This window comes from Leptonychotes weddellii, chromosome 13, assembly GCF_054177405.1.
Source record: "Leptonychotes weddellii isolate Sample4059 chromosome 13, ASM5417740v2, whole genome shotgun sequence".
NCBI lineage: Eukaryota > Metazoa > Chordata > Mammalia > Carnivora > Phocidae > Leptonychotes > Leptonychotes weddellii.
Window position 1 is genome coordinate 63,244,477 of NC_138381.1, and position 24,041 is coordinate 63,268,517.

The 24,041-nt window shown below is 54.4% G+C and overlaps 1 long non-coding RNA gene across 1 annotated transcript; it reads left to right on the forward strand.

Moving 5' to 3' along the window:
• The first annotated feature begins 534 nt into the window (after positions 1-534).
• On the forward strand, positions 535-8,322 carry LOC145716709 (uncharacterized). The gene is made up of 3 exons (XR_014139506.1): positions 535-843; positions 5,895-6,002; positions 7,411-8,322. It is a non-coding gene; the product is annotated as an uncharacterized LOC145716709 (long non-coding RNA).
• Positions 8,323-24,041: the final 15,719 nt, after the last annotated feature.

The following is a 24,041-nucleotide window of genomic DNA, read 5'->3' on the forward strand; positions in this document are numbered from 1 at the left end:
GTGCACCTGCTCATGGGGACAAAAAGGGAAAAAAAAAATGGCTGGTGGAGTTTTCTATCTCGGGCTTTTTTTTTTTTTTCTATACCCAGGCAGGACCTCCCGAGGATATAATTCATTGCATGTGTGTATGGGAGGGTGGTGAGTGGGGGAAGTAGGAGCCAGAATTAGACAGAATGGTGACTACACCAGAGTGAGAGAGGGGCTCCACCAAGGGGCTTCTTTGGTCTACACCACCTGTATCTGGGGAGGAGGCGACATGTCTGGGATATGAAACAGGACACACCTGGACTCAAGACCAGCAAGCTCTTCCTCCCTTTCTCTCTCTGTCCCTCCTTCTGGGCCTCCATTCTCTCCTTCCCTATCCCTCCTCTCCTCCCTTCCTGCCCCCCTTCCCTCCCTTCCCTTCCCTTCTTTGCCCTCTCTTCCATCCAAGAATATTTGTTGGCCCCCATACTAGGCACTGGGATTCTGTAATGACCCAAATGTGTCCGAGCTCTGCCTTCGAGGAACAGGCAAGTGTAACCAGGGAGAAAAAGCTAGACCACAACATGTCTTAGTTTTGGGCCCCATGAGAGCAGGACCTGAGGCCCAGACTTCGGGGCCGGATGTTTATTTGGCGGTGATTGCCGGAAGCAGCAGTGAGGGCTCAGAGACAGGGCATCAGGGAAGGAAGACGATCCCAGTGAAGGGGGTGACATCGGTCTGGTTACCACTGTGGGCCACTGGGGTGCAACACTGCTGGGGAGCTTCTGAGGGGCAGTGTGGAATACGTCTCAGCTTTGAGAAAACCCTGACGCAGGAAAGCGGGGAGACACCCACTTACGGGATGTGGCCGCCAGCAAGGTAATGTCCACTCGGATGGGCTGAAATCAGTGGGTCAAGAGGCTGTGGCATGGCGCCCCCTGAAGGGCTCCTACACGTGTCCAGCGGGGGAGCCAGCGCATCTGGGTGGTTAGGGTGGGCTTCCTGGAGGAAGTGACACATGAGATAAAATCGGAGTGCTGGGAAGCAGTTAAATAGGCAATAGGGTGGCGGTGGAGTGGGGTGGAAAGGGCATTCCAGGAAGGGGTGAACAGCAGATGCAAAGGCCCAGAGGAAGGAGGGAGTGTGGTGCTTTTGAGGACGGACAGAAGCCCCATGGCTGGGAACTGCGGACTCCCCTCAGTACCTGGACCAAGTGACTTCTCGCTCTAGATCCCCGGTCTCCTCACAGCCTCATGGTCAACACTCCCCAGAGCTGTCCTGAGGAGTAAAGATGATCACATCTGTGGTGGCAGCTAGGAGAGCCCTTAACACCGGCGGCCCTCAGAGCTCTTTGCTGCTTCCTTCCTCTTCCTCTTTCCCCGACTTTGGTCTTCAGAGGCCCGTTTCTGCCAGGCCCAAGGTATTTCTGGGTGGAAGGGCTTCGCGCATGTGTTACTGATCCGTGGCAATAGCAGAAGGACAGCTGCGGGCCTTGGCTTTGGGACTGTCCCCTCACTGCAGGAGGGGATGCTGGAGTGCATCCCGGCGCACTGTATAAACTGGTGAGTGCTGTGCGCAGGAGCACAAGCTGGAGACAGCTGTGCCCGACCCAAGACAGCGGACTCCTGACCCCACAGCGCTCTTCCAAACCAGCTGTTGGGCAGAGGAGACTCTCCAGAGTCTACCCCCCCAACTCCATTATGTCACCCCCACTGAGATTTTGTCTCAAATTCTTCCTTAATTAGGTTTCTCCTTCTGAAATCCAAGAGGGCTCTGCCAGAGAGGCCCTGGGGTTCAGCAGGTTTCATTTTCAAGGGAAAACAGCCCATGGGTTAGGAGGACTCAGTCATTCACACCTTGGTGTGAACTAGGTTGCAGGGCTGTGAATGTGCTAAATGTTTCAGGCGAGTGGCCAAGCAGCCTGCGAGCTGGGCTACCCCCCTGTGAGTCTGGAAGGCAGAAGGATGCTGGAGGTGAGGGGGGGGGGAACCAGAGACCCGGCTCCTTTTCCCTCTCCTAAACTCCTTCCCCATGTTGTATAACTGGCAAGTTGAACTATGGGCCCCTAAGAACATCTTGAGGTTCCAAATGGGATTTCTGTGGCACCCAGCACCAAAGTACAGTACCTGGCGTGTAGCAGACACCAAGTGAACATCAGATGGATGGATGGATGTACGGATGGATGGATGGATGGATGGATGGATGGATGGATGGATGGTTGGATGGTTGGATGGACGGATGAGAGATTGAAAGAGTCAATGGTTGCAAGAGTAGCTACATGAAGAGCATCACTGATCAGACTTGGTGAAACCTATTTGGGTTGGTGGTTTACATCCCACAACCCAGGGCCAGGCTGTTTGTGTTTGCAGCCTGTTTCCCAGGAGGGTTCCCCAGGCCCAGGTTCTGTAGAATACCTCTGTTTTGCCTCTGAAGTGCCTGAGAGAACCCCCTGTAGATTGTTCTTTGTCCCAGCCGCTGTCTTCAATGGTTGTGAGTGCTATGACAGAGAGGCAGGTCATCAGGCACAGGGGGTGTGACAGGGGCTTCCTGTCCCGTTGGACCGTGGGGATGGGAATGGGAGATGTAAAAGGTGGTGGGAAGCCAGGCCTGTTCATGCTTCAGCCATCTGTGGAATCCCCCAGAGAAGTGCTGGGGCTCAAGAGACATTGATTGATTTGGAGAGAAGATGGAGTTCTTTCTCACCAGCAAATCCTTGAAGCATTCATTCATTCACTTAGCAGTTTCTTTGATCTCCCCTCTACCATTACCTCACTCACCTGTTTGTTTTTTCATCTACCCATTGTTTACCCACCTACCCATCCAACTATCCATCCACCCATCCTCCTGACTCTCCACCCACCCATTCATCCACTCACCCATTCATCCATCCATCTATGCATCTATCCATGCATCTATCCATACATCTTTCTGACTCCCCACCCACTCATCCCCACACCTATCTATCTCCTCATCCCCCCACCCATCCATCTACTCATCCCCAACCACTCATCCCCCAACCATCCACCCATTCATCCCTTCACCCATCTCCCTACTCATTCCCCTATTCATCCTCATCCACTCATCCCTCCACCCATTCCTCCACCCATTCCCCCACTCTTCCCCCCACTCATCCACCCACTCATCCATGCATCCATCCATCCCACATATCCATACCCCATTTACCTAACCAATCTATCAAGTAGTTTGTGCCAGGATTTGTTCCACACACTGGGCACACCGAGGTGGCTAAAATAAGGTCGATGCATTCAAGAAGCCCCCAGTCCATGGGGATGATCATGATACAAACAGTTATAATCCAGATAGATCACTGTGAATGGGGCAACACAGGAGGCTGGGTGAGCCCAAGGAAGACATTACCCCCTCTGTTTCCATGGAGCCTTTGCAGATGCTGTTCTCCCTGCCTTCTCCTCTGCTCTTCCTCCTCCTTGTCATCTGGACCGCTCCCACTCATCACTTAAGTCTTAGCCTGGTGCCCCTTCTCTGGAAAGCTGCCCCAACTTCCTTCCTCTTTTCTATGAATTGCAATTTTCCACCTACTTTTGGAGGGCTGGGTTTAGGTTTCATTCATTCCTGGCCTGGCCCATAGTGGATGCAGTGTGAATGTTTGAGGAACACATAAATGCAGGGAGGGCGTCTAGGATAACCTCCCCATCTCTTCGGGCCCTTCACCTAATCATATTTGCAGATTCCCTTTGCTGTGTAATGTCGTGTATTCACAGGTGTGGGATTAAGGCATGGAAATCTATGGGATGCCCTTATTCTGCCACCCATACCCTCTGAGGAACAGATACCAAGATGGGCTTAGAAAGAGGAGGGAGCCGAGGGAGGAGGCTGGGAGGGCCACCAGGTGGTGAAGTGGGTCTGTCCTCCCGTGCAGGAAGGTGGAAAGGAGGGAGGATTGGGTAGGAAGGGTCTCAGATGGCTGCACAGTTCTAGAGAATTTTCAGCCAGACCAACTGGGACTCCTTGAGCCAAAGTCATTCAACAGAGGCTTCCCAAGTCTCTCAGGAATGGTCCTGCCTCAGTGGCCCTGCCAGGATGAATTCTCAATTCGTGGAAAGCACGACTCCAACAAGCATGGGGACACAGCATGGTGCATTCTTTTTTTTAAGATTTTATTTATTTGTCAGAGAGAGGGAGAGAGAGAGAGCACAAGCAGGGGGAAGGGCAGGCAGAGGGAGAAGCAGGTTCCATGCCAAGCAAGGAGCCGGATGCAGGACTCGATCCCAGGATCCTGAGATCATGACCTGAGCCGAAGGCAGATGCTTAACTGACTGAGCTCCTCAGGTGCCCCACAGTGTGGTGCATTCTTATGACAAGAAAAGAGGGTTTCAGTGACTCCAGTGTCGGGTTGAAGTCAGGGAAGGGAAGAGGCTGTGGGCCCAGGTGAGGGTGCTGTCTCTGGGCCCTGGGGGTGGAAAACTTCCAAGGTCTGGACCTGAGGGGACACCAAGGGGCCTCAGGAGTTCTTTGAGATTTCTGGGGGAAGCCCCACAGCCCATCACCTACAGAGGCTTTGTTGGGGTATGTGTTCCTTGGCCACTTTGTGGCCATTTGCAAGGGAAAAGGAGCTACTCCCATCTATGGTCTTATAAATGGACCTGAGTTGGGATTTTTCTTTCTCAACCTGAGCCAGATGATATAAGCTAAAGTTAGATTATCTTCTTTATTTAACCCCGTTTCTCCCTTCCTCTTTTTTACTGCATCATTTCTAGGGGTCTTCTCTAGAAGTGTGAAATCAGGCTGGTGGGGTGTCTGCCTCCAAGGGCACATACCCATGGAGTATTTCCCATTGCGGGCTCTGACCTTGGGCACCAGCGAGACAGCTGTGTGACATCTGTACTTGTGCTTTCTTTTCTGTGATCCTTGCAGACATCACTAATTGATCCCAGAATTCTTTCTACTGAGCTGGACGTGGTCTCAAAAATAGAGTGAGCATATCATGTACGGTGCAAACCAGAACGCTTTCGAGAATGAAAATGTGCACGATTAAGAATGACCGCTGAACAGCAGCCGTAAACCAAGATAGTCCTGGGAAGACCAGGGTGTTTGGACATCCTGCTTCAAAACCTAGCTCAACCCAGTGTTCCCGGTAGACATTACCAATCGATCACCAAAATTTGCATGTGAGATGAACCTTCTTTGCTTTTCCTGGTCTCCCCGTGTATGACAGAGCACCTCTCCTTTCTTGTATGGGATTCTTCTGGGTCTGGCCAGACATCGGGGCTAATTCCAATCTTTTTCATCCAACTGGATCCTTTTCCTCCCCATCCAGTCCCATCTGAAACATCTATGAAATGGGTACCATAAAAGTTGTATCTCTGTGAGTAAAACACATCTTTTCTATCCAATGGAAGCTGGTAATTTCCTTCAATAAAGAAAAAAATGCTTGACTTGAGCATAAAAGGATGAAAATGAGCATTTATCCAGCTCCTGCTGTATGCCAGGATGGCTTCCATGCTCACTTAATAATGAGTGGTCCTTCTTTATGTTCCCCAAATGCTATGAGGTGGGGAAGTGCTGTGCATTTCCCAGATGGGGAAGGAGGCTCAGAGAAGTTAGTTGAGTTTATACAGCTGGAGTGGCAGGGCTGGGACGTGAAGCCTGGTCTGGCTGGGTCTGGAGACCACATTCTTTCCATTTCTCCCCCTGTTCCAAGCTGCTCAGCCTGGGGCTCCCCCAAATACCACTGAGTCTCTGAATGAGGTGCACTATAAATACAGTGGATAAATAGAGTGTTGTCATGGGTCTGGGGACTGGAGCAGTTTTTCGCAGCCTCCTGATTCCATAATAAGCACAACACACCTCCTCTGTCTTGAGAGCTCTTCTCAGCCCTGCACAACCAGGGTTTCTGCACCAGTGATTCTGGTGCAGCTGAATTGATTCTGCACCTGATCGTTCTTTTGCAGATGAGGACACCGAGGCTCGGGGAGGGGAGGCCACACAGCAAGGAGGAGGTGAAGGCAGGATCTGAACCTACTCCCCGGCTTCCCCTGTGCTCTTGCCAGACAACCTCGGTGAGGACACCCTGTTCCCCAGGGCCATAAAGAACAGTGCCCACCTGGTCCCTAATTCTTCCCTTACTGAGATCCAGGAGGGCTGCGGTGGGAGGCAGCTGGGAAGGGATGTGCTGAGACTGCAGAGTGCCATCGCTCAGGCTCCCCGATGCTAATAACCCTGCAGGCACGTGGAACAGGCTCAGAAGATGGCTGGCATCTCTGGCCTCCCCACCACGCCCAGCCTTGTCTCCGACCTCCCTCGGGGAATGGGGCCCTTGCCAGGGGGCTGCCTCTGGCTCCTCGGCCATATCCGGAGAAAGCACGCCAATGCCGGGGCACCCTGTCTTCGGCCAGCCCCTTCTCCTCATTGTCCATCGAGGAAACAGAGTCCCGGCTAGACTGGCAGGGCCTTACCTGAGTGCAAACATCAGCTCAGGGGCACCTTCCTGATCCAGATTTTACATGATCCCATTTTACAGATGGGAAAGCCGAGGCTCAGTCCCGTAAGTATTTACTCGAGGGTTCAAGATTGCAAGCGGTGGGGTCGGGATTCGAACCCAGGCCCAACTGAGAGCGGGCAGGGTGGAGGCTTTGGTACTTTCATTTTCCACCCTATGCTGTCTCTCTCCCACTGACCTCCTTGACCTTGAACTCTGTGTTCCAAGAGGAGCTCAGAGCCTGCACAGCAGGGTGAGTGTTTCTAGATAAAGCAGTAATACCAGCAGTGACCCTTTGCTGAGCACTTACCTGTGCCAGGTAATCAGCAGCAGCATCTGATCTGAATTGTCCCCAAGCTGCAGATAAGAGAATGGAGGTGAGCCCTGTCCTGCCAAGGCCACATCTCAGAGGAGAACAGGGTCAGACCACCCAGCGTCCCAGAGAAGCACATGCTTTTTCCTGCGTTCATTTACGTTTTCTTCCTTTTCGTGTGTGGGCAGACCCTGGCTTGGGCGTCCTGGGGGAGACCAGACAGAGGAGGTCTGAAGGGGCTTCTCTCCCCAAGGCCCATCTATGGTTCTAGAAGCAGGCAGCCCAGATGTTTGGTGTCCATGGAGCAGGCTCCAGCTGTGGCCCTGGACACTGAGGATCTCTTTGGCTGACCCCATGGGGCTGAGAGGGGCACTCTTGCAGCAGGGTTCAGCTCAAGGTCGAGTGTGGGCTGGGGAATCACTCGTATAGGGGTGAAGGTTTGCGGGAACCTTCTGGATCCATCCTCCTGGGCTGGAGGAGATCTCACCAACCCCAGCTCTCCAGTCCCCTGACACCCATGCATGTTGGGGTCATCCTGGGGCTGATTTCCTTAGGACAAATAGGAGGCTCCATCTGGCTGGCTGTGTGATCAGGGGAGGTCGCTCACCCTCTCTGGGCCTCAACTGCCTGATCAGTCAGGAGGGGTCAGACAGGCTGGATCATCTGTCTCCCACAGCTCATCTGGCCCTGAAAGGCCTGGAAACCAGCCCAGAAAGAGAAACCGATCCCTACCTCAGCCTCTCCCAGTCCTTCCCAGCCTGCAGACCTGGAGCAAGGTATTTCCCCTCTTTGTGCCTTAGTGTCTGTACCTGTAAAATGGGTTTACGTCCAGTTTCCCCGTCGTGGGTTATGCAAAGCTTTTGGCAAGGACCTTGGCCCGTGGTCCACACTGACAACATGGAAATGCCACATCATAGGCAATCTGCCTACTGAGGGTCTTTGGCTGGGCAGCCAGGCAGGAGGCCAAGTCCCCGCAGTGCTGGTTTCCAGCAGATGGCCTCAGTTTCCAGCTCTGCGGAGTGGGGCCAGAATAACTCACGGATTCTGTGAGGAAGTGGAAATATGGCAGAATAGCAGTTTACGTTTATAGAACACCTTCCTCTCTCTCCCCCCTTCTTCCCCTCCTTCCTCTTCTCTTGCTCCTTCTTCTCCCTTCACCTCCCCCTCCCCTGCCCCCTTTCACTGTCCCCATCTCCCCCTCCCTGGTAGTGCCCAGACACCTGGGGAAGAGGAAGGAGATGACTTCAGCACTTTCTTGGTCCTATGGGTGGGCTGCACAATGCAGAGGGCTTCTGAGAAGAGCTGCCTGAGTTACCCCCGCCCCCACAAGCTCCCCTGACCCCTTCCCACTCCAAGCACCCACTTTCTAACAGACAGAGATGCCCCTCACCAAGGGTTGGTGACTCACCTGTCACCACAGCCTTCACCATGAGGAACCACGGAGGTCCGGGGTCACACCTGGGGCCTGTCCTTTCACCTGTCTGGGCCTCTGTTTTCCCACCTGAGAAATGAGGATAGTGAAATTTGCCTTGGCCGGGGGGGAGGGCTGTTGTCACGTGTGACTGAGATCGAGTTGGGTGTGAGGGGGCCCCCCAGGGATCCCGGGCCTGTAGGGGGGACCCTGAGATTCAGTTGGCACAGGGGCTTATCAGAGGTGGGGGGCAGTGCTGAGGGTGATGTTTCAGGGGCTGGGGGGTGGGGAGCCACAGGGTGACAACATTTTCATCTCGAAAGCTTTTTCCAGCCTGAAGCCCCTAGTTATTTATTTAGACTCTTCTATTGAGGCAAACTTAATCTCCCGAAGCCATATGCAACCCTTGGCAGCCCCAAAGACCGGAGGGCAGGCACGGCCGTGACCCAGCCCCGGGGGGCCAAGGGCGTCTGAGCCGCCTGGCTCTTTTCTCCCAAAGGAGAGAGGGTGGGTGGCCTCCGTTGTTTCTCTTGTGATTCTCGGACAGTGAAGGCATTGGTCGGCCCTCCGAACCGGGGGGCCACTTGTTCAATGTCCGAGTTCAACGTCCGAGTTCCCAGGAGTCTCCCGGGCACCGAGTTGAAATTCAGATTCTGAGTCAGCAGGCCTGGCTCTGGTGATTTGCAGGACCCAGTGCAAGATGACAACGCGGGGCCCCGTGTTCAAAAACGGTTCAGAAGAATCTCAAGACATCGGCAGGAGAGCATTGAACCAAGCGTGGCGCCCTTCTGGGCTCGGGGCCCCGCGGGGCTGCCCGGGTCCTGTGCCCATGAAGCTGGCTTGAGGCTCTGCATTTCTAATAAACTCTAGGTGGGGCTGATGGTGGTGGCCCCAGGCCACACTTTGAAGAGGTGGGTTTGGGGTTTCAGTGGCAACCGTGGGAAGCATTAAATGCTCCGCCGGTGTTAGGAGACACGGCTCAGTGTCCTCTGCCCTGTGAACTTGGACAACCACCTTGTTGGCCTCTCTGGGCCTCGGGCTCCCCAGCTGGAAGGTGAGGGGGCGGGTCAGACCAGATGGCCTCTTAGACACCTCTCCGCTGGCACCCTGTCCCCCCACCGCGCCCTCCCCCCCCACCGCTGCCGTGAAGCCCCCAACTTGTGGCCTCCAAACCCCTGGCCAGGATCAAATTGCCAAAGTGGCCTCGTCCACCCAGCCCGGCTGGAAGTGATTTTTAAACAAAGCCCACATTCCTTCTGAGCCTGTCGATTTCGCCTGTTCCCAAGCCCACCGCCCCGCCTGCAATTTCCTTGCCAAGCTGACTCCTCTGGATAAACAAATGGCAAAACCCGGCAAGCAAATAAATAAGCAAATCCCCATCACACTCCACCACGTCCCACCTCGCTCGGGCGTCTTTTCAGAACAAGTGTCCTGGTGACAATGTCGAGACATCAGGGGCCCTGCCGGGGAGGGGAGGGGGTACTGGGAGGGGAGTTGAGAAGGACAATTGGAATAAAATGGAGGTCAGACCCCCAAGAAGGGCTGTCGGACTTTAATCCCATAATGGAAATCGGGGAGGATTTTGCCTTCGAAGGTTCCCAGTGGACTTTTGTCGTGAAGACAAGCGCTGTACACGGATAAAGTGGCTTTTAGAACTATCAGAAAGTGGGTGTGCTGGGAATGGGGAGGAGGGGATGCCCAGGATGGGAAAATTAAAATTCTGCTCCTGCCGAACGTTTCTGGGCTCCAGCTCACCGCGCGAGCATCGATCTGTTCCAGCATTTGACTTTCAACCATGACAAAACTGTGGGCAAATTAATTGTTCTCCAGGATATTAAGCATCAGACTCCATTAATCCTTTCTGAGCGAGATGCTCGCTGAATACTAATTGGGAGGGTTCTGGGCTGCCATGGGGTGGTTTTTCCTGCCCACGGAGACCCCACCAGGTCCCTGCCTTTCTCTGTCTCCCCTGGGTGTGGGTGCTCAGGGCTGAGCCACCCTTCCCCCCCCACCCTTGTGCTACCTTTATGGCCGAGGACAGAGAAGGGACAGGTGGGCCCAACCTGAACCTCCCCTCCCCCGCCTGGGCATCTTCTTCCAGGGAAGCCATGGGACTGGTAGCAAGATTGTTTTATGCAAATTCCAGTATCTGTATGCAGGCACGGCCGTGAGGATGAACGCAAGAAATAATTACCAAATTATGCACGTTGAGTTGGTTTTCCTGCATCCTGACCCCTTAAAAGGAAAAGCAAAAACATAGCGACGAGAGTGGATCAAACAGACAAACGACCTGATGGCTTTGGTCACCTGGGGGGAGGCCAGAGAGCGCTGCTTTGGCTGGGGGTCTCAGTGCAGAGTTTTGACAGGGGTAGAAGAGGAGGGTCCTGGGCAGGAATCAAAGCTTCTGGGCTTCAGGCTGCCAGCAGACTGCCAGGTATCCTTGAGCAAGTCATTTCTCTTCTTGGAGCCTCAGGTTCCCCAACTACAGAAGGGGATCTGGAAAGAGGGCTAATAATGCTGTGTCTTAAAACGTGGCTGGAGGTGTGGTCGGGGAGCCCACTGAACCGTAGGTAGGACTGATCGTGATCAGATGCGCACAGCAAGGCTCTGAGGGGACAGGGAGGACCTCTGGGGGCATCCCCTTGCTTTGCAGATTCTGTCCCATCGTTGAGGGCAACAGCCCTCTTATTTCCATAGGGTTTTGGGGCCATCAGCTCATCTCTGGATGGCCTGAAATTATCATCCCATTTCACAGATTGTCGCTCAGAGCAGGAGAGGCACCAAGCCAAAATCATGTCCTGCGGGAGACAGTAGGAGGACTAGATGGCGTATGTGTACCCTCTTCCTGGGACATTTCTACCCCTTCCCCACCCTGAGCTACTTCTCCCTGGTTACCTCTCCCATGTGGACAGCTCAGTGCTGCACGGAGCAGGATGAAGATCTCCCTTCCTTTGGTCTCAGCTCCGCCTGGAGCATCCTGAACACAGAGAACCCACTGGCATCAGACCCCAGTTTAGAGCATTTCCAGATCTTAACATGAAAGGAGGCTAGAATCACCTTCACCACCGTGGCCACCATCATCCCCGAATACCACGAAGCACTGTATACTTTCCAGGCATCAGCCTTCCATGTGGGCCTCTCACAACGGCTCCCTAATTTGGGTTCCATCATCTTCACTGTTTTCCAGATAAGACAGTTGAGGCTCAGAGATACCAAGCCAATTGTCCAAGGCCACACAACAAGTCAGAACGAGGGCTGGGATTCACATCTGCACGACCTCATAGCCTTCTATCTATACTATTATATATGTAGCTTACCTTCAGTTCCCCATCCCCCGCCCAGTCCTGAGGGGTGGGGGAGGTTTTCCTCACCCTCTGCAGCAGCCCCTGTACCCCCTGCTGGATCCACTACTCCCCGTTTCCCCCCAAGATGCCTTCTCAGACCACCGTGGGCAGAGAGAGGATCATGCCAGCCACTTGCTAACTCAGCGAATATTTATGCCTGTGCAAACATGCCTTCTGCATGATTTGGAGCTAAATGCAGTGTTACTTAATTAATGCACATGTAACACTTGAGCATATTACACCTATTAGAACTCACAGACAATTAACACTCTGGGCCCCTGCTGCCACCATGTCCCGCAGACAAAGGCTCCAGGATCACCCCTGTGTTGAATCCATTGTCCAGGGAAATGCCTCTCTCCACGGTGTTCTGTCCACCTGTCTCTTTCCCTTGAGGCTCCTTCCTTCCTTCCTTCCTTCCTTCTTCCCTCCCCTCCTTCCTTATTTATATTTTACTTATTTTATTTTCTCCAGCCTTACTGAGATATAACATCGTGTAAGATTATGTACAACACAATAGTTTCATGTATGTCTAGATTGCAAAATGATCACCATGATAAGCTTAGTTAACACATCCATCACCTCACCTAGTTATAATTTTGTTTCTTGTGCTCTCTTTCCCATTTGATTTTTGACTGTTCTCTATCTAATCTCCCAGCTTGGGTAATCTGGAGTCATGACATAGTAAAACTTATTACGTATAAAACGTAATGTTACATATTAAAAATTTCTGTTTTGGAGGTGTCTTGTACATAAAAGTTTTTAAGTAACATGCTCCAGGGGCTAGTGGGTCATCAAATATTTTTAATTTCTTACCTCCCCAAATCTCCAAGGGACTGATTTTCTTTCTTGTTTGACTATTTATAAGAGAAGGGGGAAAAGTCACTTCTTCTAGGGAGCACGCCCGGATTGCTCCAGCCCTTTTGGATACTCTTCTTCACTGACATCCTCTAGCATTTAAGATATTACAAGCCCTACAAGGGCGGGGACCCCACTTGTCCCTATCCTCTGGGGTGTCCCAGTGGGCCTCAGGTCTCAGAGCTGTGAAATGAGGTCCAGAAAACTTTTTCCACATGCTCTTTGGGGCTGCAGGCAGGATGGAGCAAGATATGGGTGTTGTGCAAGTCTGCAACTGAGTTTAATGCAGCATCTTTGTGCATTCATCTTTCCATCCGTCAAATGGGCATGCCAATACCTTCCTCAAAAGCTTGGCCCAAGTGTTGAAGGACCTGTCATCACATGTAAACAGCCCCACCTGGTGCCAAGTACTGGGGTAAATGACCCAGGACCAGGAATATTACACAAACCAGGCATCCCCTACCCATTGCAAAAACATTTATTGAACACCTACTTTGTGCAAGGGCTATACTGGGCATTAAGATAGACATGACCCCCTGCTTCAGGAGCCTTCCAGCCCAGTGGGGGGTGATGAGCAATAAAGGCACAAACAATGACGTGGATAATCCTGGCTCATGATATATACCAGGAAAGAAGTAATTGGATGACAAAATGGTGATGGGTAAGGTTTCTTTCTTGGGATGGTCCAGGGAGGGCTTCCTGAAGGAGGCGTCCTTTGAGTAGGTGACAAGGAGGATGAGCAGCCTCATGGGGTTGGTGTCTACCCATATGCCCCCCGCAAGATGGCCTGATGGCTTCAGGCACGTGTTTGGTCTGAATGTGGGGCAGGGGAGAAGTGCTGGGGAATTAGAGCCCCTCCCCTGCGGGGGAGTCCTTATCCAATGACAGATGTGTGCTGGGGTATAACTCCTCCGCCTCCCTTGCCCCTTGGGTGCATGACCCTGAGATGCACATTCTCCATGGTGTCCCAGAGGTCCTGGCACATCTGAGCCTCAGGGGCCCCCAATGGAACCTGCTCACTTGTGCAGCCTGAGTTGGCCGCTATCCCCTTCCGGCTGCATTTCTTTAGTCCCCCTGGGGGTGCTCCCTGGGATCTGCTCCCAGATAAACCGGCCTCGGAGTGCTTATCCAAGGTCTGCTGCTGACATCTCCCAAGCAAAGACACCTCGGTGGGTGGGGTCAAGGGGTGCAGGTCACTCTGGGCCCCCAGCTTGGGGTATCCCTCCTTGGTCCCAGGGGTGGGGAGGGCTCCTCCCCAGGCCAGGGAGCAGAGGATTAGCGCTGTTCCTAGAGCTGCCCGGTAGATCCCTCCCCAGACGCTGTTTCCAAAAAGGATTGAATAAATACATCGTCCAGAGGGAGGGGGAGCCCTGGCTTTCACTGCCCGCTGGCGGGAAATTAAATAATGTTCATTTCTGCCGCTGTGAGCCGGAACAAGGCTGGCCGAGCTGCAGGCCGGGCCGGGAGGCGGCTGCGATTGGCAGCTCGTGGCAAGCCCTAAATCAGAGCAGCCGATGAAATTTCTAATAGCAGGAGCGCGACTGGCATCGGCGTATAAATAAAGTTCCCCTCTTGAAAGGCAGCTTATTCCAGTCTGGCCGCCAAGGATATTAAGCCCGGAGGACTGGCGGCTGCGGCCAGGCTGGACCCAGGCCAGAAGCCAGCTGGGTCCCGGAGGCGTGAGTCCTTCCTCCGCAGAGGCCCCAGCTGCCCCCTGAGAATGGTCCTCTGGGTTGAGTTGCTAGGTGTGCCCAGCTCCGAGCTATCTGGGTACGTGTCTGCAACGTGAGGGCATTAATTTGCAGGGCAGATTTCATTATTCCCACTGCCCAGATGAGCAGACCAAGGCTCAGAGGGGTGAGGTGTCCCGCCCAAGGTCAGACAGCCGGTAAATGGCCCCTTGTGTGTGTAGGGTGGGAGAGAGGGGGGATTTGGAGCCAGGTGTAACCACAAGTCCTCAAAGCTATAAAACGGGCCCAAACCACCCCATGGAGCATCTGGAGTTACTTCCCAGGCTGCTCCTTGCAGAGATGAGCCAGCCCTGGCCCCTGCTCCCGGGCACCCACAGGCCAGTGAAGGTGGGGGGGAAACAGGTCTGCCCTCATGATCTCTTCGTGTTGGCTCCAGTCTAGCTGAGTGATTGAGTCCATGGATTCTGAAACCAGACTGCCTGGGACCGAATCACATATCTACCACAGTGGCTGTGTGGCCTTGGACAAGTTACCTAACCTCTCTGGGCTTCGGCTTCCTCCTCTGCAAAATGGGGATCGTAACAGCACCTGCCTCCTAGGGTTAATGTGAGAATCAAAAGAGGTAATTCATGTAGAGGGCTTGGCATAGACCTGGCATGGGTGCCTTGTGAGCATGTACTTTAATCTCTCCGTCCATCCATCTCCCGCAGGGCCCGCGGGTGAGGGGAAGGACCGTGGAGGAGGGAGAACTGCGTGCACAATGGCTGTGAAGCGGCGGGGGAGGGGGGACCCGCAGGGGTCTGTCTTGGGATCAGCCCCTCCTCTGCAGGCCAGGTTCCAGAGCAGATCAGGAACTTCGGAAGATCTGAGAGGGCTCGGGGCCCACCTGCCCATTTTGCAGACGGGCAAGCGGAGACCCCAAGGTCACCTGGCACAAAGACAAGAGTGGGAGCCAGATGGATCCTGGGTTTGCCACCACTGGGCTTGAGTCTCTCCTCAGAGGATGATGAGCTCACTCCAGCCCAGAAATGGTCTCAGCCCAGAGAATTCTCTCAGCCGCCCCAGGAGCGAGGCCCTGGGTCCCTTTAACAGAGGACAAAGCTGGGACTGGGTGGGTCTATGGCAGCTGTCCATGGAGGTGTTGGGATTCGGACCAGGAGCCAGATGCTGGAATCTGGGTTCATGCCCCCGGCCTCTCCCACCTGCGGCAGGGTGGGGGGGTGGCGGTGGGAGGGGGTGCTGAAGGCATGGCCGGCCTGAGCGGCTCCTTCAGGCAGGGGGTTCCCCTCTGTCCTTCTGGGGCCTGGGACAGACGCCCTGGTCCCTCTCCCCCTCTCTTTCTTCCTGCCCCATTGTCTCTGGATTCTGGTTCCATTTCAGAGTCTGACTTCACACAGCCTGGCCCTTTTGTGCAAACTGCAAAGCCCTTTTCTTTGTGATTATAATTTTTTTTTTTTTTTTTGGAATCCAAAATCTCTTGACAGGAAAATCGGTGCTTGAGGTTGGAGAAGTTTGTTTCCTCCTCCATGCGAAAGCCATTACCGGGCTGTCCGGGAGGGAGCCCACGCATGTGTGCGCCCAGACGGTCCAACTCCCTTCCCTGCACCCTGGAAAAGTGTGTCCAGCTGTCAGCCTGGAGCCGGCCCGGCCGGAGGTAATGCAAACCAGGCTGCGCGGGAAGCACATTCTTTAATCAGGGCTCATGTCCGCCCAGCCCCAAGCCGCCTTCCATCAAGCTGCTCTTTCCTTTGGGGTAGGGGCTCCTTCACAGCTACAGATGTACTGTCTGGTGGGGAGGGGGCTTCCTGGCTGCTCCAGGCCCCTCTGCTGGGCCTGTGCCTTGGAGCTAGGGCTGCAGGACCTCGCAGAGCCTCTGCCGAGGGTGGGGGTGTGGGGGACAGAGAGACAGAAGGGCCCCCTCTGAAGGCCACTGTGGGGAGGGGTGGGCAGGCCTGCAAGAAGGTGCAGGGGAGAGGAGTGGGGGGGTCTCAGGAGACAAAGGGAGGACAGGGAGAGAGGTGAGGGGATGGAGGGGAGTGGAAGGGGAGAGGAGGTAGAGAAAGGGGAAAGTCAAACAGACGGACAGACAGGTAAGGAGAGGGAGAGGAAAAGAAGAGACGCAGGAGAGGGTGTGAGCAGAGGAAGGACTGAAGGAGAAAATAAAAACACGCAGATAAACAAAGACAGAAGAGAAATAAGGCCAAGAGAGGAAAGAAAAGTAGAAAAGACCCTGAGCTCATTTTCCACAGGTCTAACGGGAGGGGGGCCTGGCCTCAGTCCGCTGATGCTGGCCCGACTCCCTTCCCAGCTGTGTGACCTTGGGCAGGTCCCCTCCCTGCCCAGCCTTCAGTCCCCGCATTGCAGAGTGCGAGCGTGCCAGTGGTCCCAGAGGCTTCTCCAGGGAATGCCGAGGAGGGAGAGGAACGGGTGGGCAGAAGGCTGGCTGCGCAAGAACGCGCCACGTTTGCAAACTAAAGCGCGTGATTCTGTCACGGAGCCGGAGTCGGCATCTTTCAGGGCCCATGAAATGGAAGGAGTTCCCCGCCCCACAGGAGCGTGTTGCAAGTGCCTTTGAGAGAAATTTGATTTCTGGATTTGCTTTGGGTCTGTCCTGACATCTAGCAGCTACAGATGGGGTGCTTCCAAGACCAATGAGATTGCGTGTGTGTGTGTGTGTGTGCACACGCTTGTGTGAGTGGGTGCACGCTCACCATGAATGACAGCGCCGTCCCAAGACTCCGTGGCACCCGGGGTCCCCCCTCATCCCAGGGGACTGTGTTCAGGCCCTCTCCAGCGTCTCAAGGCTCCTGGGGACCCTGGTTGATGCCGGTGGCAACAGGGACAGCCTCCAGGACATAAAGAATCCAAGTCGAGGGGCGCCTGGGTGGCTCAGTCAGTTAAGCAACTGCCTTCGGCTCAGGTCATGATCCTGGAGTCCCTGGATCGAGTCCCGCATCGGGCTCCCTGCTCGGCGGGGGGTCTGCGTCTCCCTCTGACCCTCCCCCCTCTCATGTGCTCTCTCTCTCATTCTCTCTGTCAAATAAATAAATAAAATCTTTAAAAAAAAGAATCCAAGTCGAGGATGGTCCCGGGGATGCAGAGGGCAGGGAGGCAGTGGAGAAGGGAGTCCAAGGTCTGGGCCCGGTGCCCATCCCAGCTGCGGGCTGCTTTTCCTCATCTGCGGAACGGGCCTAGCCGTGCCCCATGGGCTGCCACACGAAGGCATATTGCCCTTCTCTGGCCCCACGCGCCTGGGTCCCCTCTTCACTGCCCTACCCACTGCGGTGACCTGCTGGTGTCTCCCACCTCGGGCTCTGAGCCCCAAACGGGTGGGCCCACGCCTGTCTTGGAACCCGTGCACGTGGTAGGCACCCATTTCTGCAGCACCACGTTCCCCCTCGGCACATCAGGATCCAGGGGTGCCCGGGTCTACCCTGATGTGGAGGCGCGAGGCTGGGCCTGTAGTCCAGTCCCTCCGCTGTCCGTCTGTGGCTGTGGGAGTGCAGCCCCTGGGGCCTCAGTTTCTCCCATGTAAACGGGGTCTAGGCGTGCCTGGGTTGCCGGTCTTTCTGGATTGTAGACGGGATAAGGGAAAGGTGGAACTCCAACTGAGGGCAGGGGAGCTTGTGCTTGGTGCTCAGAGGAGCACTGGATCAGGAGTCTGGAGGTCGGGGGCTCTGCCTGGACTGGCCACTGAGGGTCAGCGGGTTGCCGGGCCGGCTGGTTTCCCATTTGTGACTGGACCATCTCACCGTCTCCCACTGGCTCCCGATGCTGGCCCCAGCACCCCAGCACGTCTTTTATGTTCTTATCTCCTCCCTTGTCGGGCAGCCTTGTCTCTGCCTCACGCCGCCCCCATTCATCCCTTGGCAGAGGTCACGGGGGGGGGGCGGGGCCTCCCCTGCCCGCCTGGTGGAGCTTTGTCTGTAATCTAACTCCGGCCCCGGGGACAAGGGTCGGGGCACCGCTGGAATGAAACAGGAGGCGAGCAAATCGGGGAAGACAGAGGTGGGGGAAGGGGACCGTGTTGGGGTGGAAGGGAAGAGTCTGGGGCCCCTCCCTCTTGGCTCTCCGAAGACCCCTTGGGAGCACACCTCTAACTCTACATCTGTCTGCACCCAAATCGTGTGGCTTTGGGCAAATCGTTTGGCCTCTTAAACCCTCAGTTTTCTCCTCTGCACAGTGGGATCAGGGGAGGATCCAATGAGCCCTTGTTTTCCATGCGAGGCTAGATGGGTCCTCAGTTCTCACATTTCACTAGCAACTCTGGTGACTGCTGAGACCCCGCCAACTGAAGAGGGTGAATTATCTCCCACTCACAGAAGGGGGGGGCTCTCCTCTGGGCTGCTGCACCTTTTTCTGGGGCAGCTTGCAACTTTCTGGAGGAGGTGGTACTTGAGATCATTTATGAAGGAGTTCTATAGAAATTACCAACGTGAGAGAGGTGGGGGGAAAAGCATTTTGGGCAGTGGGAACAGCATAGGCAAAGGCACAGAATCATGAAAGACAATGGTGTTTGCAGAGAAGGGTGTGGTAGTTTTGTGTGCTGGAGGGAAAATAGAATAGGGAGTAGAATAGGAGTCTGTGTCTGGGAGGCCAGGCTGGAGTGCATTTCTGGCTGTTGGTGGATGGTTTTTAGTAGGTTCCCTTTTAGAAAATTCTTCCTTTTTTTTTTTTTTCCTTCCTGGGGGCTGGATGGATACATAATTGGCAAGGATAAGTCTGGATGGGGGAGACTAGTTCAGAGGTGGGTCACTATGGAAATTATCTGAGTGTGAGAGCCAGGTGTTCAGGAGAGAGGAGTCCAAGTCCAGAGGGGTTCAGGGGTGGAATTTAGGGCCCAGCACCCATACGTGGGAAGGTTAGGGAGAGGGAAAAGTTGAGGGTAATGCCCAGATTCCTGGCGTGGGCTGCTGGGTAGAAGGTAGGGGCATTCAGTGAGAGGGGCTCCGGGGGGGCAGTTGGGGGACAAAGAAAGTGAGTTTAGGGTGGGCACGTGTCAAGTCTGAGGAGTTGGCAAGTGTATTGGTTATCTACAACCACACCCACGCTGCGTAACAAGCAGCCCCTAAGGCTCAGTGGACGTCTGTGATCAACATTTACACAGCTCACGTGCTCAAGGGGTTCAGCTGTCTTGGGCTAGACTGATCTTGGCTGGGCTTGCTCAGTGTCCTAAAGTGGGCTGGTGTCATCTGGACTGACTGGGGAGCTTGGCTCAGTTCCACACACCCTGTCCTCCAGCAGGCTGGCCCGAGTGGGCATTCATGGCCTCAACAGAGGTGTGAAATTGAGAGCAAGCCCAGTCACACACGTGCTTTAAAAGCCACTGCTTACATTTAAAACCTCAATGGTCAGAACGGCTAAAATTAACAAGTCAGGAAAAGACAGATGTTGGTGAGGATGCAGAGAAAGGGGACCCCTCCTACACTGTTGGTGGGAATGCAAGCTGGTGCAGCCACTCTGGAAAACAGCATGGAGGGTCCTCAAAAAGTTGAAAATAGAGCTACCGTGTGATCCAGCAATTACACTACTGGGTATTTACCCCAAAGATACAAAAGTAGGGATCCGAAGGGGTACGTGCACCCCAATGTTTATAGCGGCAATGTCCACAATAACCAAACTATGGAAAGAGCCTAGATGTCCACCCACAGATGAATGGATAAAGAAAATGTGGCATATATATACAATGGAATATTATGCAGCCATCAAAAAATGAAATCTTGCCATTTGCAGCGATGTGGATGGAACTAGAGGGTATTATGCTAAGCAAAATAAGTCAATCAGAGATAGACAAGTATTATATGATCTCACTGATATGAGGAATTTGAGAAACAAGACAGAAGATCATAGGGGAAGGGAGGGAAAAATGAAACAAGATGAAACCAGAGAGGGAGACAAACCGTAAGAGACTCAATCTCAGGAAACAAACTGAGGGTTGCTGGAGGGGAGGGGGGGTGGGAGGGATGGGATGGCTGCATGATGGACATTGGGGAGGGTACGTGCTATGGTGAGCGCTGTGAATTGTGTAAGACTGATGAATCACAGACCTGTACCCCTGAAACAAATAATACATTATATGTTAATAAAAAAATAAATAAAAATAAAATAAAATAAAAGCCACTGCTTGCATCACATTATAGGCATCCCGTTGGCCAAACAAGTAGCTGAGCCTAGAATCAGAGGGAGAGGGCACTGGGAGGTCACTTGGTCAAGGGCGTGGCTCTAGGGAGGGGGGAACAATTGGGAGTGACAGACCAGGCATGTGGACAAGCCGGTGGGCTGTTGGGTATCCAGGATTGGAGATTGGAGGCTGCTGACCAGGGACAGTCCCAGAAGCCATAGACGGGGAGGTGGTCTCCAGGCCAGTGGTGTGGCTGAGGAGCCGGACATCTGGTCCACCCTGTCCTTCCCCCTTCACTTCCCAGCCTTCCTCTGCCATCTTGAGAGAGAGAAAACCCTAGAGCTCAGAGGGCAGATGGAGGCCTAGCCTGGCATGCACACAGTAGGCGTTCAACAAAATGCTGGTGGCAGGAACACAGCGAGACAGGCTGGGTGTTCACCCTTTGGGGATCAGCAGGTGAACTCTGGTGCCAGGGTGCACTGTGAAAGTCCGCAGAAAGTGGTAGGACCCACTGAGGAGATGCCCACCCCAGGCCCTGCTTTGAACAAAAATGGCGGTACATTTGCAGACCCAGAATGGCATGTGACCCGGATGAGCTCACTAGTTGTCTCCATGGTTCTAGACCCTTCTGGTAGATCTCATTCCATTGTCCCAGTGGCCCGAGGAGAATGGACATTGTCCCCTATTTTGTGGATGGGGAGCCTGGAGGTGCAGCAAAGCCCAAGGCCCCATGGCCAGTAACATGGTGGAGCTTGGAGCCCAGTCCAACATGCCCAGACCCTGGCTTGCCCATCCCAGCCCCCGGCCCCCGCTCTGGGTGGTTTCCTCCTTTGTTGTGCAGCACACAACAGGTTTGGGGGGTTGGGGGAGTGTTTAGTCAGGTGGTATGCCTGGATGATGACCCCCCACAGAGCCACCTAGCTCTCCCCCTCAGCCAAGACTGATTCCCCTTGGAGGGTTTTTTTTTTTTTTTTAAGGCAAGAAACAGCAGGAAAATCTCTCTCCCACTGTTTCTCGTATTTCTTTTAGAGTTCCCTTTGTTCTATATTTAATTTTTTGTTTTAAATCCAGTTGAAGAGAGATGGGCGAATCCCCGATGGTTATTGATTTATTATTTATGGTGAATCATACATTGCTTTAATCGTGTCTTCTGTCCCTTTCCTAGTCTACATAGTTGAAGGACAACCCAAGGAAATCATCTGAGGTGGCAGAGGCTCTTGGCGATGTTTCTATTTATTTCTGCTTTGCAACCTGTTGGAATCAGGCGAGGCTCACTTTTGGGGGAGTGCGGGCTCTAGCTGCTTCCTCAAGGGCGGAGATGTGAGCCGGGCCTGGGTGGAGGGAGTGGAAGGGAGCCTGGCGTGACCGCTCCCTGGTGATGTGATGCGGCCCTCGGGCGTCACTGGGGGCGTCATGAGGCTCCTTGGCAGCCTCATGGCTAAATGGCCCCTGACCTCCGAGTTTTTTGGTTACTCCGGCTTCTTCCCTGTCCACCTTGCACGGATGCGAGAGCTTGCTCTCAGGAGCACCTGCCCGCCACACTTCCACAATGCTCACTGCAAAGTAGCAGCCATCTTCCCAAATAATAATACACATAGTAATCGGGATTCACTGCTCCTAAGAGCTGACATTTATTGAGAGCTTTGTAGTAGACAAACGCCAAGTGCCTTAAATGAATCATCTTATTTGGACGCAGCCCCTGGAGGTGGGTTCTTTGAGGCCAAGTGGTGGTGAGGACCTTGCCCGAGGATGTGGTGGAGCCAGGCTGGGGCTGACTCTAGAGCCCGAGTGCTTCTGCAGGAGTCCATGCTGTCCGCTTGGAGGACCAGAGCAGGCAAAGGAGGGAGTCGGGGGGGTGCACAGTTTCATTCTGTATGTGCCCATTACCCGGATGTGGGGCTAAGGGGCCAGGAGGGCGTCCTTCCTGGCTCCCGGCGCCGGGGATGGTCAGTCATCGCGTCCACCCTCTCTCTGTGGTGCTGTTGGCCACCACATGGTGTGCTGGGCACCGTGAGACTTCTGACTCAGGCAGAGGATGCTTCTGGAAGCCACAGACTGTGTGGTATGTGAACGCGGGTGTGAATGTGTGTGAACGTGCGCGTGGGAGCTTGTGTGGAGCTGTGGGTCCCATGTCTCTTTGTGTACAGATGTGAGTGTGTCTGCGTGCTAAGATGTGTCAGAGGGTGTGTGAACACGGGCTGAGCATGTGAGTGGGCATGGATGCGTGTGTTTGTGTGCAGATCGGACACGTGAGGACGAGCCTGTAAGTGTGTGGGGCTGTTTGTCACGTGTGCATATAGGCACGAGGGTGTGAGTGTGTATGAGTGTGTGTGAGTGTGCACGTGTGGGCGTGTGGTTTGGGGGGAGCACTGCTTTTCCTGTCATTGTCGTTCCCATTCCTAAGGTCGGTGCCCCTCCCTTGGCCCCCAAAGGCCCTTGGCCATGTGAGTGGACACCACACAGTCCCCGCGACCTACGACCTGGGTGACTTAGGGCAGGTCACCCTCCCCTGGGCCTCAGCTTCCTCTTCTGTAACACAGGCTTCCCCCTGTGGCCCGCTCGTGGTGGGTGGTGGCGAGCCGGGAGATAGCAGGCACCCTTCAGATGGTGACCCCAGCCACACGCCAGCTCCCGGCTGCCCTGCGGGCCGCTTCTGTGCGGGTTCGGACGGGGTCAGAGCTCCCCGGGGCGCACAGAGCACAAGTCCGCTTGCTGCGCGAACCAGGCGGACAAGGCTTTCTTCTAACGCATCCGGGCTCCCGGGGTCAGGGATGGCGGTGGTGGAGAGGGACCCAGTGTCCGACGGGTCACCTGACCCTCAGCCCCAGTGTTCCCAGCTGCTCGCGGAGCAGAAGGACCCACTCCGCAGCTGTCCCTGCTGAAACGATACAGCTCCCACCCAGTCGCTGCAGCCTTTCACGGATCCACACTGAGCTGCAGGTAGACACCCCCCTGAAGGCAGTGTGTGCTTTGGGTAGCCGTGCCGGCAGGGCCGTCTGGAGATCAGGGGGTCCAGGATGTCTGAGCAAGGTCCTCCGAGTGCTGGTGCAAGGTGAGGGCAGAGCCGGTGGCTGCGGTCGATGCGGGCACTGTAGGTGGTGGCGGCCTGATGATGGTAAAGCCTGCTGCATTGGTCTTCCCTCCCCGCTTCTTTCCCTCCAACAAGCATTTATGGAGTCTTGGTGCCAGGCTGTGTGCTCAGCAGGAGGGGACATGGCAGGAAACATGAACTCTGAGTCTCCAGGGGAGACAGGATTATAGTTCAGTCATGACATAATTGCACAGTTCTAAACTGTGATCCATGCTGGAAGGGAGGGCCACGGACTGGTGGAGGGAGAACATTTGACAAAGGAAGCAGTTTGCTCTGGCAGTCAGGGAGGCCTTCCTGGAGGAGGTGATGCTTCATGATGAGGAGGTAACCAGATTGAGGTGGGCAAAAGAGCATCCCAGGCAGAGGAAATTGTGTGTGCAAAGGCCCTGGGGCAGGAGGAGTGGAGGCATGTTGTAGGAATAAAACAGACTGGAGCAGAGGGCTTCTGGGGCGGAGCTAGTGGTGAGACAGGCTGTGCCTGACGTCATGGGGCCTTAGAAAGCTTGGTGAGGGTATTAGAGGTGGTCACAGCTGGGGGGTGGTGACCACATGGTTAGATTCACACATGCAGAATCTCCAGGGGCAGGCATGGAGCTAAGCCCTTCCATCTTGTTCTCACAGGTATTTTTAAGAGGGTAGGTTAGGGGATGTGCTGGGGCAAAGATACTGGCAAATTATTTGCCCGTCCTGCCATCACGAGATGGGATCCATGTGCCTCCTTTTGATTCTGGGCTGGACTTACAACTTGCCTAAAAAAGTTTGGAAAGTAGTGTTCTGGAACTTTTGGAGCTAGG